This window comes from Leptosomus discolor, chromosome 13, assembly GCF_034619465.1.
Source record: "Leptosomus discolor isolate bLepDis1 chromosome 13, bLepDis1.hap2, whole genome shotgun sequence".
Classification (NCBI taxonomy): domain Eukaryota; kingdom Metazoa; phylum Chordata; class Aves; order Leptosomiformes; family Leptosomidae; genus Leptosomus; species Leptosomus discolor.
Window position 1 is genome coordinate 15,748,608 of NC_141403.1, and position 13,984 is coordinate 15,762,591.

Below are 13,984 nucleotides of genomic sequence, written 5' to 3' on the forward strand. Positions count from 1 at the left end.
AAGTACCTCCTTCTAGAGTTGGATTCATCCTTCCTCCATTTCTTTCCTTCAGTTTCCCAAGTCAGGGACTTGAAATTCTCGGGACTTCTGCATCATCCACTTACCAATGCTTCCTCAGGAGATGAGCTCTGTCTGGCGTGATCACTGTAAGCTCTCCTAACCTCATTCATTTTGAACAAAGAATAATTTCTTATTCCCCTTGAAGCTCCAGAAGATCAAAGCTTCCTAACTTGTATCCAAACCAGAAACAGCTTGACCACTGTTTCCATGGCTAGAATATGAATGGCTTACCCATCTGAGGATGGATTTTATCATTGCAACCATTTTAGAGCTATTTTTATCACACAGTCTTTGAGACAGCTTACAGGATCCATTCGTTTTTCAATAATGTCAGATGTTCAGCTCAGTTTTGACAAGCAGCTAATGATGGAGGTGGAAAGCTCAAATGATTTCCAGAAGACCGGTTTGTCCTTTGTGACTGTCACCAGATCTCAACATCTCTGCAAATAACATTTAATCTGACTGTCTTAACGTTATTTTGGGGCTTGACAGTGATGCTTAACTTGTGAAAACAAGTGACCTGACTTAGCATCTTTTGGAGACAAACTTCTACTTAACACACAGGCCAAGGCTTGAAAAAGCGTGCCTTGAAGTCCATGCAGCAGCTTCAGAAATTTACTTGACTGGTGCTTTTTGTCTTTCTGCCCAAGAGTTTGTATTTCTTTTTGCTAAATGAGCCTTCGCTCTGGACCCTTGTTTTCTTAAGCCACTTTGATATTCATGTAACTCTTGTATTTTTATTGCTTTTTCCACTCATTCTCATAGCCATACAATGAAAAGAAGAAGGATCTCAGATGATCAGTAAATTCTTACTAAATCAGAGCTTTTGATAATTGCACCATAGGGAATGCTGCATCTTACTCTTTGTGATGAATCTTGAGAAGAGAATCAGAAGAGAGAGACTTGAAGTGAAAATCAGGCAGTGGCAGGTTTCCTCGTGCATGTTCCTGGGCCTGAAGAGAGTGTGGCAGCGTCATAGACTTCTTTAGAAGTAGGATTTACAAACACATTAGGTATCTGTCTTCTACATATATACCACATACTTACCTTTTAACTGCCTGTCTGTTGAAAAGAGGCCCTTAGGAAGGTTCTACTAAATTCGATAAAAGGTACCAGCTTCTTCTGTTCTAGCTGTAAGGAGGAAGCTATTAAAAAAGCATTCTGGGAAAGACTTTGCGGGAAGATCTTGGTGGATGGTGCAGGTGTAATCAAGTAATTAAAAAAAAATGCTCCTGAGTAACCGAAATGCTGAACTGCAAGGCAAGGGTCCAGACATCATTAATTAACAGCTGCACAGAGTTGATATCTGCCTAGTGAGCTGGGACCTCTTTTTCTCTTATTTGTAAAAAGCCTTGAATTGTGTCTTTTGAAATGGACATAAGCTGTATGAATATAGCTATTTTCACTTCAGGTGTTTGCTTTTAGGTCTTTGGTAAATCATGAATTCCCTCTATGATGTGGACACCAATAAAGGCATCTCATGTCTGCACTATTAAGACATGTTTTCCCTAGAAAATGGCAGAAATAATGCTAGTTTTAAGTTGTCCCGAAGTAAATCACCTCCTCATTACTGCAAATATTACCCTGCAATCAAAGTTGTGGGGTTTGGGGGTTATTTTTTTTAAACTATTATAAAGGTGTAAGCTCTGAGGGGCTACTTTCTTAGGAGGTTACTGAGTAAAACATATTAGAGAAACAATATGCCAAAATCTAGTTTGTGGATCCTAGCCATATAAAGTGAGATAAACAATATCTTTTATGTCAGAGAAAGAATAAAACTGTATTTAAGGTGGGTAGTATAACAACATTTATTTTTCGATCAAACACCAAAATAGTTGTGATTCTTTTTGAGAGTTGGAAGAAGGAACTTCACCTTCATTGCTTGCAAGCTATGTGGCCTCAGGCCACTTGGAGTTTATATGACAAAAACATTATGAGAAGGAGGAAGAGTGTGAGTCCTGGTGGAGTTGTGTGCATTCATCATGAATCTAAAAATACTGTACAGGAAAGAACAAATAGGAATTTGTGGTGCCCTGAAACTCTTGAGCTCTGCTAAAGAAAGCAGCAGAAAGGTAGGCAAGCATTTGCTTCTTGAGATAATGTTCCCAACAAGCCGTCAGTCTTAGTGAGCCTCATGTTGTTTTTCTGGGAATTTTCTCAGTGATGGTGTGAACAGGGGAAACAAAATATCAACATACAGGTCGCAGAGTGCAAGAGTGCAAACAGGTTGCTCTCTTGCAAGAAGGCAAAATGGCCCTCTAAGGGGTAAAACCCCTCCTTTCTTTAAAAACACCTTTCCTCCACTGGTGAATGCTCATTTGGTTTTGGAAGGAGAAACACATCCAAGAACAGTGGTGTAATATGACTGAAGTCACGCTGTACGAGAAGTCCGGCATCACAACAGCAAAAATTGCCAAACTCAAGGTACAACATGTTGCTATTGGGTGTTTGAATTGAGAAGTCAGCTTGGCTGAGAGGTTGGTTACAAGTCCTGTAAACAAAGGCTCCCCGCAAAGCACGGAAGCATCCCTGCACTGAGCTCATGCAGAGGGACCTGTGAGGTCTCAGTCTTTGTTACTTATACTGAAGGCAGGAGGTGGTAGGGAAGGAACAGTGTTTCTTTCCCTCAGCCATGGCTCTTACCCATGCTTTACCTAGGGCATGTCTCAAAACTTGCAAGAAGCCATCCTCAGGGTCCAGTGAGGGCTATCTTTAGAGAGGGCCAGCCCTCTTTGTATTAAGACAGCCCAGGGGTTGCAGGTATCATACCCAGAGGTTTGGCATCTAACAGTCAAATTTGCCTTTCGTTTTCACCAGAGCCAATATTTTGAATTCAGTGTCTCACCAGTCTTTGTAGATGCCTTTTAGCAGTGCTTCAGAAGGGAAAGCTCTGGCATTCTGGGATTTTGCTCAGAGCTGTAAATTATCTCTTACCAGCTGTTACTTGCAAGAATGGCGGTGGTACCTGCTTGTTCACATGAATGCCTCTTACCTGGCAGCGCAAGCCTCCACGCTCCTTTTCTGTCCAGCCTCTGTTGTCCTTGTCCGTGTCCTGGGATGCCAGTTCCTCACTTCTGCCTGGACATACTGCAGCACTCTGGGTGGCTGCTTCACTGTTATGTCCACTGAGTTTCTTTCTCATTCATCTCTCCCCTCACACCAGGCTTCCTGTGCAAACAGAGAAAAACTTCATTTAACAGGTCCTGGAAACCGGGTTATGAGTGAAATTAGTGTTGCATAATCCAAGCCTATTCACAGCAGAAATTCTTCCTAGCTTCTTTGATGTGTCTCACTCAGAGGCCTTAGGGCATCTTATAGCTTTGTGTAGCCAAGGTGTCAAGGTCATTACAGTTGTTTTCTTGTGTTGCTACTCAGCCCAGCTGGAGCTACTAAAGCATCCCTATTATTTTACTAGATAACTGTTGCACATATATTCTGTGCAGCTCTATTTCTCAGCTGGTTTTGCCAGCTTTCTATAGACCACACAAGATGCTATTAACTAGAGAATGGGTTGTGTTACTTTCTGAGTTACAAGTTTATTAATGATGACTGAGATGAGGTCCCTTCTGGGATGATACCTACGTTTTCCATAATAGTTGAGACAGCACAAATTGTTTTAGGATAGAAAGAGATAAGCTGAAACTGCTGAGGGACTGGAGTTTGACTGTAATTACATAAAGCAGAGCAATCAACATGTAAACATTCAGGCTGTCAGGGCTTCCTTTCTGAAAATTTGGAATAAACTCATTTAACATCTCATATATAACTCAAATGTTTACAGATCTCATGTTGTGTACCAAGGATTTGAAGCAAAGCCTAAAGAAAACAACTATGCAATAAACATTTTATAGTTGGGGCTGGCACTTACTTTTATGAGAGCATATGGTGAATATTTAGAAGACAAATCTATGCAATTCAATTTCACCTCCAATATGCATATTTTCCAGTGAGTGGCTTAAGGCCAAACAGGATAATATCCCTTGTGGAATCCCCCACACCACTCTCAATTGATTCAAGACAACAAATTTAATGTTGGCTGCCAGTCATTTGTGGATTCTGTAAGTTGAATGCTTTCCCAGATGTTAACCTCCGTGGGACTAAGCACTATCCTCTCTCTGGTTCACTGGGGAAAGCTCCTATGATAGCTAGATGTATTATTTTTAATATGATGCTAATTTATGGGTTTGATATTCTCAGCGCATAAAGCCTCTGTGACATCTTAATATTTGAGAAATCCCTTCTGTTTGCAGCAGGAAACTGATGGTGTATTGACTTTTAGCAAGTGTTAACAAAAATCAAAGCATTTTTGTTTTTAATGGAATTTCCCCCTGTAATTCTGCCCTATTTCTTTTGCTTTGAAACCACAGTGCTGTAACAGGATCAGTATGAGTGGGTGCCCATGAAAACCCTTACTTGGAAAAGCTGATTGCAAAACCAGGGTAGCTCTTTACCACTGTTTAAGAGGTTTAGAATCTATATTTCTCTTCAAAGCATTTTCTTGACTTTTCTTGAATGCAAGGGACAGTTCAAACTTTTTTTTTTTTTAATAGTGGAAGTTAAAATTCGTCACCCTTTTTACTATAAACTATAAATATATATTTTATCCCAGACACAATACCTTCCATCCCCAAGGGAACAAGTGTTTATTGGGCTAGTATCCCAACCATATAAAAACAGTTGTTGTCACGCTGTACTATAGAATCATAGAGTCATTTAGGTTGGAAAGGACCTTTAAGATCATCGAGTCCAACCATTAACCTAGTGCTGCCAAGTCCACCACTAAACCATGTCCCTAAGCACCATATCTACGTGTCTCTTAAATACCTCCACAGATGGTGACTTAACCACTTCCCTGGGCGGCCTGTTCCAATATTTGACAACCCTTTCAGTGAAGAAATTTTTCGTAATGTCCAGTCTAAACCTCCCCTGGTGGAACTTGAGGCAATTTCCTCTCGTCCTATCACTTGTCACTTGGGAGAACAGACCGACCCCCATCTTGCCACAACCTCCTCTCAGGCAGTTGCAGAGAGCGATCAGGTCTCCCCTCAGCCTCCTCTTCTCCAGGCTGAACACCCCCAGTTCCCTCAGCCGCTCTTCATCAGACCTGTGCTCCAGACCCTTCACCAGCTTCGTTGCCCTTCTCTGGACACGCTCCAGCACCTCAATGTCCTTCTTGCAGTGAGGGGCCCACAACTGCACCCACCATTCGAGGGGCGGCCTCACCAGTGCCGAGTACAGGGGCACAATCACCTCCCTACTCCTGCTGGCCACACCATGGCTGATACAGGCCAGGATGCTGTTGGCCTTCTTGGCCACCTGTGCAAACTGCTAGACAGTGAACAACCTAGAAGGCAGTTCCTGGAACAAAAAGCCTGTCAAGCCAGATAAAGTTTGTCTCTGACTCTAAAATACCTCTCACCAAAATCTAAGGTTTTAAATATGATGAAAATAAGGGGAAGACTTGTACCTCTGGGTACATTTTGAAATGGAGTAGGCAACACTTGCTCTCCATCTGTAAGGGGGTTCCTGCAGATGTGCTGGCAGTGCCCCAGTCTCTGTGCCTTTGTTTTCTCTGGGCACAGGGAGCACAGAAATGGTACCGAATTGAAGTATCTGGGCTGAACTGAGTCACTTCAGTGATTCTCAGTGGAACTAGCAGAGTATTTTCTGCAAAGAAATTCACCCACAGGCTTTTTTACATAGATGTAAAGGGCTTCAGAAGGATCAAGCTTGCAATGTATTTGTTTGCCAAAATTTAAAAAACAGTAAAAGTGTCTGACATGAGCTAGTGTCTTGGTCTGGATCTGAAACATTTGTGTTCTGGTAAAAAAACAAGGTGTGGATGAGCATTTGATTTTGACTATGTGTAAACCTGAGTTTCTGACCTGGGCTTACAACAGAATTAAGGCTAAATTTAAATGTAGTCCTAATGCTAAGTGTGGGCTGTGAAAATGACAAGTCTGGCCTTCATGCTGGGGCTTTGCATTACTGATGTAAAGGTACAATGACGGTTAATACGGGGTACCTCCTTGCCCTGGGTTAGTATAAAGGGTAGGACCCAGGATTTAGGGCACTGATGCAGGTTCTCCTAGAACTGGAGCAACAGCTGAAACTTTGGCTGGAAATAAGAAATTGCTTAGGATGAAAGTTGTGGATCTTTTGCCAGATGTGAGAGATGGATGCACCCATGGATAGACAGAGAACAACATCTGGGAGTAAGAATGGTTGCAGGTAAAGGTATCTGCTAGGCTCTTAGCTTCATCAGCTGTCTGCACAGCCTCCGAAGGCAAAGTTAATCCTCCAGCACTGTGTTCCCTATGCTTCTCATTCTTACCATGTAATGCCAGTTAAGCTACAGGTTTCAGATGCACCCACACACAGGATGGTCACATTTCTTTTTTATCTGGACATTTAGCAGAGCTTATAGAGGCTTTCTTCTTTTCGAACTTGATGTAAAATGGAGTACGACACCTTTGATGAGTAGTCTGGATGCAAATCTCAAAGGCAGCCTGAAGTGCCTGAGCACTTTGTGTCCTGCCCTTGCACTGCAACTCGTCAGGAGCGGGGAGTGGGTTCTGTTTCTGGGCTCTGGTACAGCGATCGATTTGCTGCGAGTGCCGGAGAGCTGCCATAAAAGCTGCCAGCTGGGAGCCCAGCGGGAGGGGATTTCATTATCCCCTGCAAACTGCCAGGGCCTGATCCTGTATTCTCATCCTTGCTAAGTCCCTCGGGTGCTCTAGGTACACGTGGGATGGCGAATCAGGGCCCAAGACCAGCGAAGAAAGGGAAACCTACCTCTGTGAAGAGATTACAGAATTAACAGTACTTCTAGAGCCCAAGCAGTGTAATGGCCAAAGTTACCAAATCACATAAAGAGAGGAAGAGACAATCTGTAATGCTCTGGGTCAGCCTTTGTTTCGATCTATAATTTGAATGTTTAAAACTTCAGTGAAGAATTATGAAGAAACGTGAGGGTGACATTTGAGAGGACTGGGGAAAAATCAATCATTAATAAACTGAGGAAATTAGATATAATAATGAACAGTGCTCTAAGACTGTGACCTTTCTGCCCTCCTCATCCTTCACGGCAGAATGCAGGCTCCTGTTGTTGATGCTAAAGGAGAATATGGTTGCAATGGCATAGCTGCTCGTTCATAACATTATCAGGTTTATTTAGAAAGCTTTGTCTTTTAAAATTGAAGTTGTGCCCTGACTTATTGAGACCTGACCTTATTGAGAATGTGTGAAGGAATCATTTGATGCTCTGATATTGCTGTAGCAAACTTCCCTCATTTCCTAGAATAGCACTAGATTTCCAAGAACAGTTTTGCTACCATTTCCCTCTGGAGGAATCCAGTGCCCAGACAGTCGATGCTGGAGTGGTTTCACAGTCATTAGCAGACCACAGGCACTACACGTATCCTCCTTCTCCATGCCAGGCCCCGATGAGCTGAGTAAGGATGGGACTGAGGAGAAAGAGTGCTCTGCAGGAGCTGGGGTCTCTTTCAGCACCACAGTAGAACCTTGTCCCAGCTGCTTTGCTCTACTGATTCCCATCGCAAAAGAATATATGTTCAGGTTCTGGCCATGGACAAGAATGCACAGAACAAAACTTGGTGCCATCCACAGAGCTAAATGTGACATTAAAAAAAAACTGAACTTTTTCTTTTCCTCCTCCTTTTTGTTTTAAACCCAGGCCTAATCCCACCCTTGGAAGCATGAGGAAATGGATTGAGGTGGTACTAGATTTCATTTTCCCAACCTGCAGCACCATACTTGCTGTACAAACAGCTCCACACAATATCCCGGCTGCTCGCCAAGCTGGCCTTTAATTGTGCTGGCCGATGGCAGGAGGCCAGCACCATTTTTGAGACTGATGTTGCCACCAGTCTGTGACATGCCCGCAAGCACCACATTTTCGTAAGGATATATGTTCCTCATTCACCACTGAGCCCAGTTCTTATTTGTATTAAAACCCCTGTATATGGCAGTGTGCCACCTGCAACTCCCAGGAGATCCTCCAAGATGCTGGCTTGAACCGAAAGGTGTTTTCCATGGTAGCAGTCAAGGCACATGCACATCTCACACTCCCAGGCTGGAAATTGACTGAAATGCAGCATCTGTGACGCTGTTGTTTTGTGCTGTCATTCTTGGAAAAAGTAGGAAACGTGAATGCAGGTGGATCCATGGATGCTCCCACTCGGGCCGCCCTGCTCGTCTTGCTCTGCTCTCCCTCACGTGCTGACCACACAGCGCAGCAGCCTGGTGGGAAGTAAGTCCTCCTCTGGGCACCGGGAGCTACACGCGAGGCAGCAGCGGAAAGCCCATGGCCAGGACCCTTGCAACCGGAGCTGCTCTCTTCGTGGAGGGTGCCCAACAGCACCCAGAGCTGGTCTCTGCTTGGGCAGGTTTGCCTTGACCAGGCTGGTGCAGCCCAGAGGAATCCAGTCCAGGGCTACAGTCACCTTACAGTGGCTGGAGGTCATGCCTGTGGCCGTAATGCCTTGTCTGCTCTCGCTAGTGAAGCTTTAGGCAGTATAAGACGTGGCTTAGTAACTTTCTTAAGGCACTTATCAACTAAAATGCTTAGCAATACCAAGAGACCTGCTCCTTAATACCAGAGGGATGCTCCTCTACTGCAGGCTTGCCCTCTCTAGCCTGATGGCCCTTTCTTTCTTGGAAAAATGCATAGGATCTGGAAGCTATTATTAAACCTTGCCATTTATCTGCTGTAAGTGCAAAGGCAGCCTGGTGAGCTCAACACAGCCTAGGAGGGAGCAGGAATGGGGTGTTTTCCAAGCCCTGCTGCACCTCATTAAATAAATAATTTCACTTCTAAATGCCTCAGTTTCCCAGCTGGCAAAACAGCAACCATCACAGGAGAGAGAGCAAACCATATGTTCCCAAGAAGCAAACGGCTACGTAAGCATTGTCTGGGCTCATATAGGATCCGAACAGGGAAAACAGTATCAAAATTCAGACAGGTACTTAGAAAAGAGGCTGAAAGACAGAGGGCTGCTGGGTGCTGTCAGGTTGCATCCTTCATCTTGGCTCCTGGAAACTGGATGTGCAGTTATAGTTTCTTATGTTAGCTGTCACTTATTCTTGCTGTGATGCTACCTGACCTCTTCTGCTCAAACCTGCAGACCTCTCTGGATTACTAACTCTTCCACTCTTGGATTGCCTGTCCAAGTTGAAAAAATACAAATATATCTTCACAGAGAGCACACTTCATGAGAAAAATGGGCAAGTGCACTCCTGTCTTCCATCGCAGGACAGAGCCAACTAGAGGGCATCCAGCCTGCATTATGAAAATAACTAGAAGTGGATCTTTTCTTGCAGAGCACCCCTGCTGCATTAATGTGTTTCCAGAATGGCTATGGATTTTCCCCGTTCAAAGAGGCCAAGTTCCAAAAAACTCCTTGTAAATCTGTTTCTCTCACTGCCAGAAACAGAGACAAAGAAATTCCTTTCTCCTGCCTCTACTTGCTCAAATTTAATTAGTACCACAATTTCTTCCTGTACAAAGGAAATAGCTTCTTCTTCTGCAGGTTGCTCCAGCACAACAGTGTTGCACAGAGATTCTGTCACTAATATAAAAACAAGCTCCCAGTAAAATACAGTGCTGTGACATAGAGAAAACTATTTAAAACTGCTTGAAGAAATCATGGTATATCATTGCAGGTCAAGCTCTTTGGCTCTACATTACCAGGCGCTGTATGTAGCAGCTAGAGCTAAACCTCATGTAAGAGACTCCAACATTTCCATAACCACCCAGTCACACCGGTCACCAGGACTGTCTGGTCAGTTATGCTGCTAGAGACGATGATGAGCCGCAGCAGTGCTTCCTTCCCAGCACAACTGTGCTTTACCCCGGAGAAGGGTGAGGTATGTCTGGGCAGCACCTTCTGGGGGCCCTCCTAGCCCTGGCCCCCCATTCCCACAGCACAAACCACAGCACTCCCTGCCCTAGCTATGAGGCACCTTCGCTTTCATCTTGCCCTCTCTGACAAACTTATATGGACGTGCGTGTGCTTGTGTAATTAGGTATTTTGTGTGTGTGTGTGTGTGTGTGTACATAATAAAAACAGTCTCCACTGCACATGGGTTTTTCCCAAGGGAGAGGACGAGCAAATAAATTATGGGACAGATGTTAGTCATGCTGCTTATTAAACCATGGGATGGTAGTGTTCAAATACTGAAGTGGTAAGTGTGGCAGGACATAATAGAAGAGAGAAAATTGTTTTTACCTTCTTTTATTTTCTTCTCCTTCTGTTTCTTATAACCACGTTTTCAGAGGGGGCGAGCACACAAAGCCTCTTTGATTTCATTTGGGACATAACACTTCATTTCCATTTCTCACTCGGAAAATACTGGGTTAAACGAGGACAGCCCTACCTCAAGCGATACCTCCCTGTGCAAATGCAATTGTTCCAATCAGGTTGCCCTCAAACCTTCCAAAATCTCCCAGTGAACACTGGTGCCTTTTTAATATTATTTTTATCTTGCTGCTAAAACCAATTGCCAGCAAATCCAGCCAACAAACTAAACTCTGGTTAACTTGATTTAAACTGAGATCTGTGCCTGTTTCCTCTGCTTTCTAATCCAGTCTAAAGGATGGGGAGGACTAATTGCCGTTTCTTACGGCTTTTGGATGTACTGCTCAGGGTGTAGGTGTCTCAGAGAAGGTTTTGCGAAACACATGCTCTGTTAACGCAATGGTGGCGGTTTTTAACAGCCACCGTCCCATAGCTCTACAGTATTTGACAGATGTTTTACATTTTTACAATCCAGTGGCATGCTATAAACAATGTCTTCGGTGGGGAAGGCTCTGCATGCTGTTTGATGTATGTGCCAGCTCATGGCCTGCTGCTCCCCAAAGCGAAGGCTTATTTGCATAAAACATGCATCCAGAGGAGGTTTACGTACGTGGTAGCACACTCAGATGCCTGCTGGAAAAAGAAAACTCGCTGCGATGGAGGTTGAAAGCCAATGTGCACATCTTTTGACGGTGTCTGTATGCTTCATCTGATTACACTGATATGGAAAAGAAACCAAAATTTATCCTTGTAAATCATTTAGAAAAAAAAAGCAACAACAACAAAACCGGCCACGGCTTACACACTATTCCCTAGACATTTCTTCCGTCACCATCTTGCCTAGACCTTCATTAGCACAGAAAAAAAATGCTAGGCTTTAATCACAAAGGCTTCCTAAGTAGATTAAAGGCCAATTTTCACTGTTCATTTAACTTATCTTTAAAGCTCTGTATTGTCTTTATCTTCTTAATCTGAGCTGAGATTTTATTACACAAATACTGTTTAAAAACAGCAGAGCGAATACTATGTTGTAACTCAGATTTTTCATTTCCAAAGACCACCTTTGCAGCAGTCTGTGATTTAAAGTTGAGTGACGCTGATATGGGATAGAAAACGATGCTAAGAGGTGTGGAAAAGCCCGGCTAGTTGGCTTCAGTGCCGGTGTAACGGACGTCTCCTCTGCCCTGTTTTGGAAAAGGCCATTTTATAGACCATGCAAGGTATCTGTTATTAAAGGTCTGGTTTCACCCCTGTATATGTACATACACACAACTAGATGTAAAAAGGTAAAATAGACTTTCTGTTTTAAAGATAGATAGACAGACAGATAGATAGATAGATAGATAGATAGATAGATAGATAGACAGAGAGATCCATCTTTATCTGTCTTTCTTTAGGAGACTGTTTTCAATATATACATTTAATTCTGTTATCTTCTGTGACAGTATCAGCTGTTTATAAGTGGTTGCTCTTCAGCTGACGTACTTTTAGAAAGATTTAATGCCCAGTATGCTGTCTGATGTGTTTTGTTTCTGCGTAGTAGCTGTGGAGGTGCTGCCTCTAGGCAGCTGGCAATGAACTTTCTGCATTTAATGCATCATTTTCTGTTTAAATGATTGTTTCTAGGCTGTAATTACTGTGTCTGCACTGCAATATGCACCAAGCCTAATCAGTTTATCTGTCAGCATTGTCTGCTACCCTGACAAGAGACTAAAATCATTGCAGGCCTGACCTAATAGATGTCAAGGTTAGAAATGTCTCACTGCTTCTTCGGATTGTCCGTTCTCTGCTGTAGGACCGCTGAAGGCTTCAGGAAAGTGTGTGTGGGTTTTTAAACTAGGTTTTTCTGAGTGACCTGACTCCCACAGAAAGAAGTATTTCGACATATCCAATGCTTTCTGGTATGTAGGTCACGGTAAATTTAGTTAACTTGCTAAGTAGCTCAGATGATAATTTAATTTTGGTGTAGGGTGGTGTTTTTTTTTTCCCATTCAGGTCAGGAGTGGCCTCAGGTAACAGTGGGCTAGTTCCTTACTCTTTTCCCCATCCTGCCTCCATTTGGGTTTCGGACCTGCCTCTGCCTAACCTGAAGAACCAGCACTGGAGGGATCTTCTGTGCTGGCATTGGGGTGATTTCAGGGTAACTCGTTCCAGTGGGAGAAACCAGAAACCCTGGTGGTGGGACTGGCTGAATAAACCAATTCTGGATCTGGGAGCTGCTGGTGGCTGAGGTGCTTGTGGGGCAAGGTCCACAGCAAATGGAGGTTCCCCTCTTCTTTGGGAAGTTTTGATGTGAATCAGGAGGGCTGCTGGTCACCTAAGAGCTCAGGCAGATTTTTCTAAGCAGGGAAATGTTTCTACTAAATTATTTACCTCTGTGCTAGGAAGATGCGCTGATTGTTTGCTGAGTAAAAGTAACCCACGTACATGGGGAGGTGTTCTGTCATAGTGCTGCAGTTTCTGAATAAATAATTTTGCTACTGTTCTTGATGTGAAAAAGTCTGGATGATTCAGAGAACAGTGTCCCACCATTTCTCCTCCATTGGGTGTCACTGCGTTCTTCAGGACATCACCACCTGGCAGGTCCTGCTGAAGACTCAAGGGCTTGTTGGAAAAACGCAGCACAGAACAGTTCCATCAGCTTGGGGTTTCCCTGTCAGTCAAATGTGGACTGATTTTGAGAGATGCTGTCAGTGCTACAGACGGGCAAGGTCTGTAACCTTGCGTGGCCTCCCCTGCAGTAGCACAACGCAAGGTTTGCTACAGCCGAGCCACGGGTCCAGGGCTGCTCCCTGGGAAATCAGAATCAGGTGTGTTATTTACCAAACGTGGTTCAGGGTGCAGGTTTCCAGGGGGTAACTCTGTCTCTCCTGACTTATTATTGCTGTTTTCCTCCCAGTTATTTCACGGTCCTACTACTTTATGAGAAAATACATTTAATATGCTTTTAAAAATATGACTACACATCAATTCCTATTTGTAAAACAGTCAAGATGACTGTAAAATATATTTAACTTGCATTTTATGTGCACACAGTGAAGCTGTGGTGTTGTCAGAGGCATCACAGACTGAGGGGAACAATGATAATTTGTGAAGCCAGGGCTTTGATTTTTGTCTAAGATGTGATTTCCATGACAAACCACAGTGTCATTGTACTAATACCCTCTCAAAAGTCTTTGGTTTTGTCATGGAAATAGATGTGACAAAATCATGGCCTTTATTGTTCTTCCTCTCATTCATATATGCAAAGTGGATGTTTTTTCTGTCCTCCCAATGCAGCATGCAGAAAATCGAGCAAGGAACAACACAATACATATCTTCTCCCACACAACATCAGGAATCGAGGCCATATTTTAAAAAGACAAATACATTGAAACTGTAGTCAGAGACTTGTGATAAAAGCTCCCAAAATGTCTTGGTCACTTAAGTCTGTCTCCTGGGTAGAAAATCAATGAGATTTATGTTTTTAATTGCAAAGCACTTAACATTGCAATTCTTAGTAGCTAAAATACGTGGACTGCTCCTTTCCTGTGTAAAGCAGGAACTTTGTCAACACCCCAAAATTGTGTCCAGCTGCCTGTTACTGCAGGGCTTAGTATTTTGGA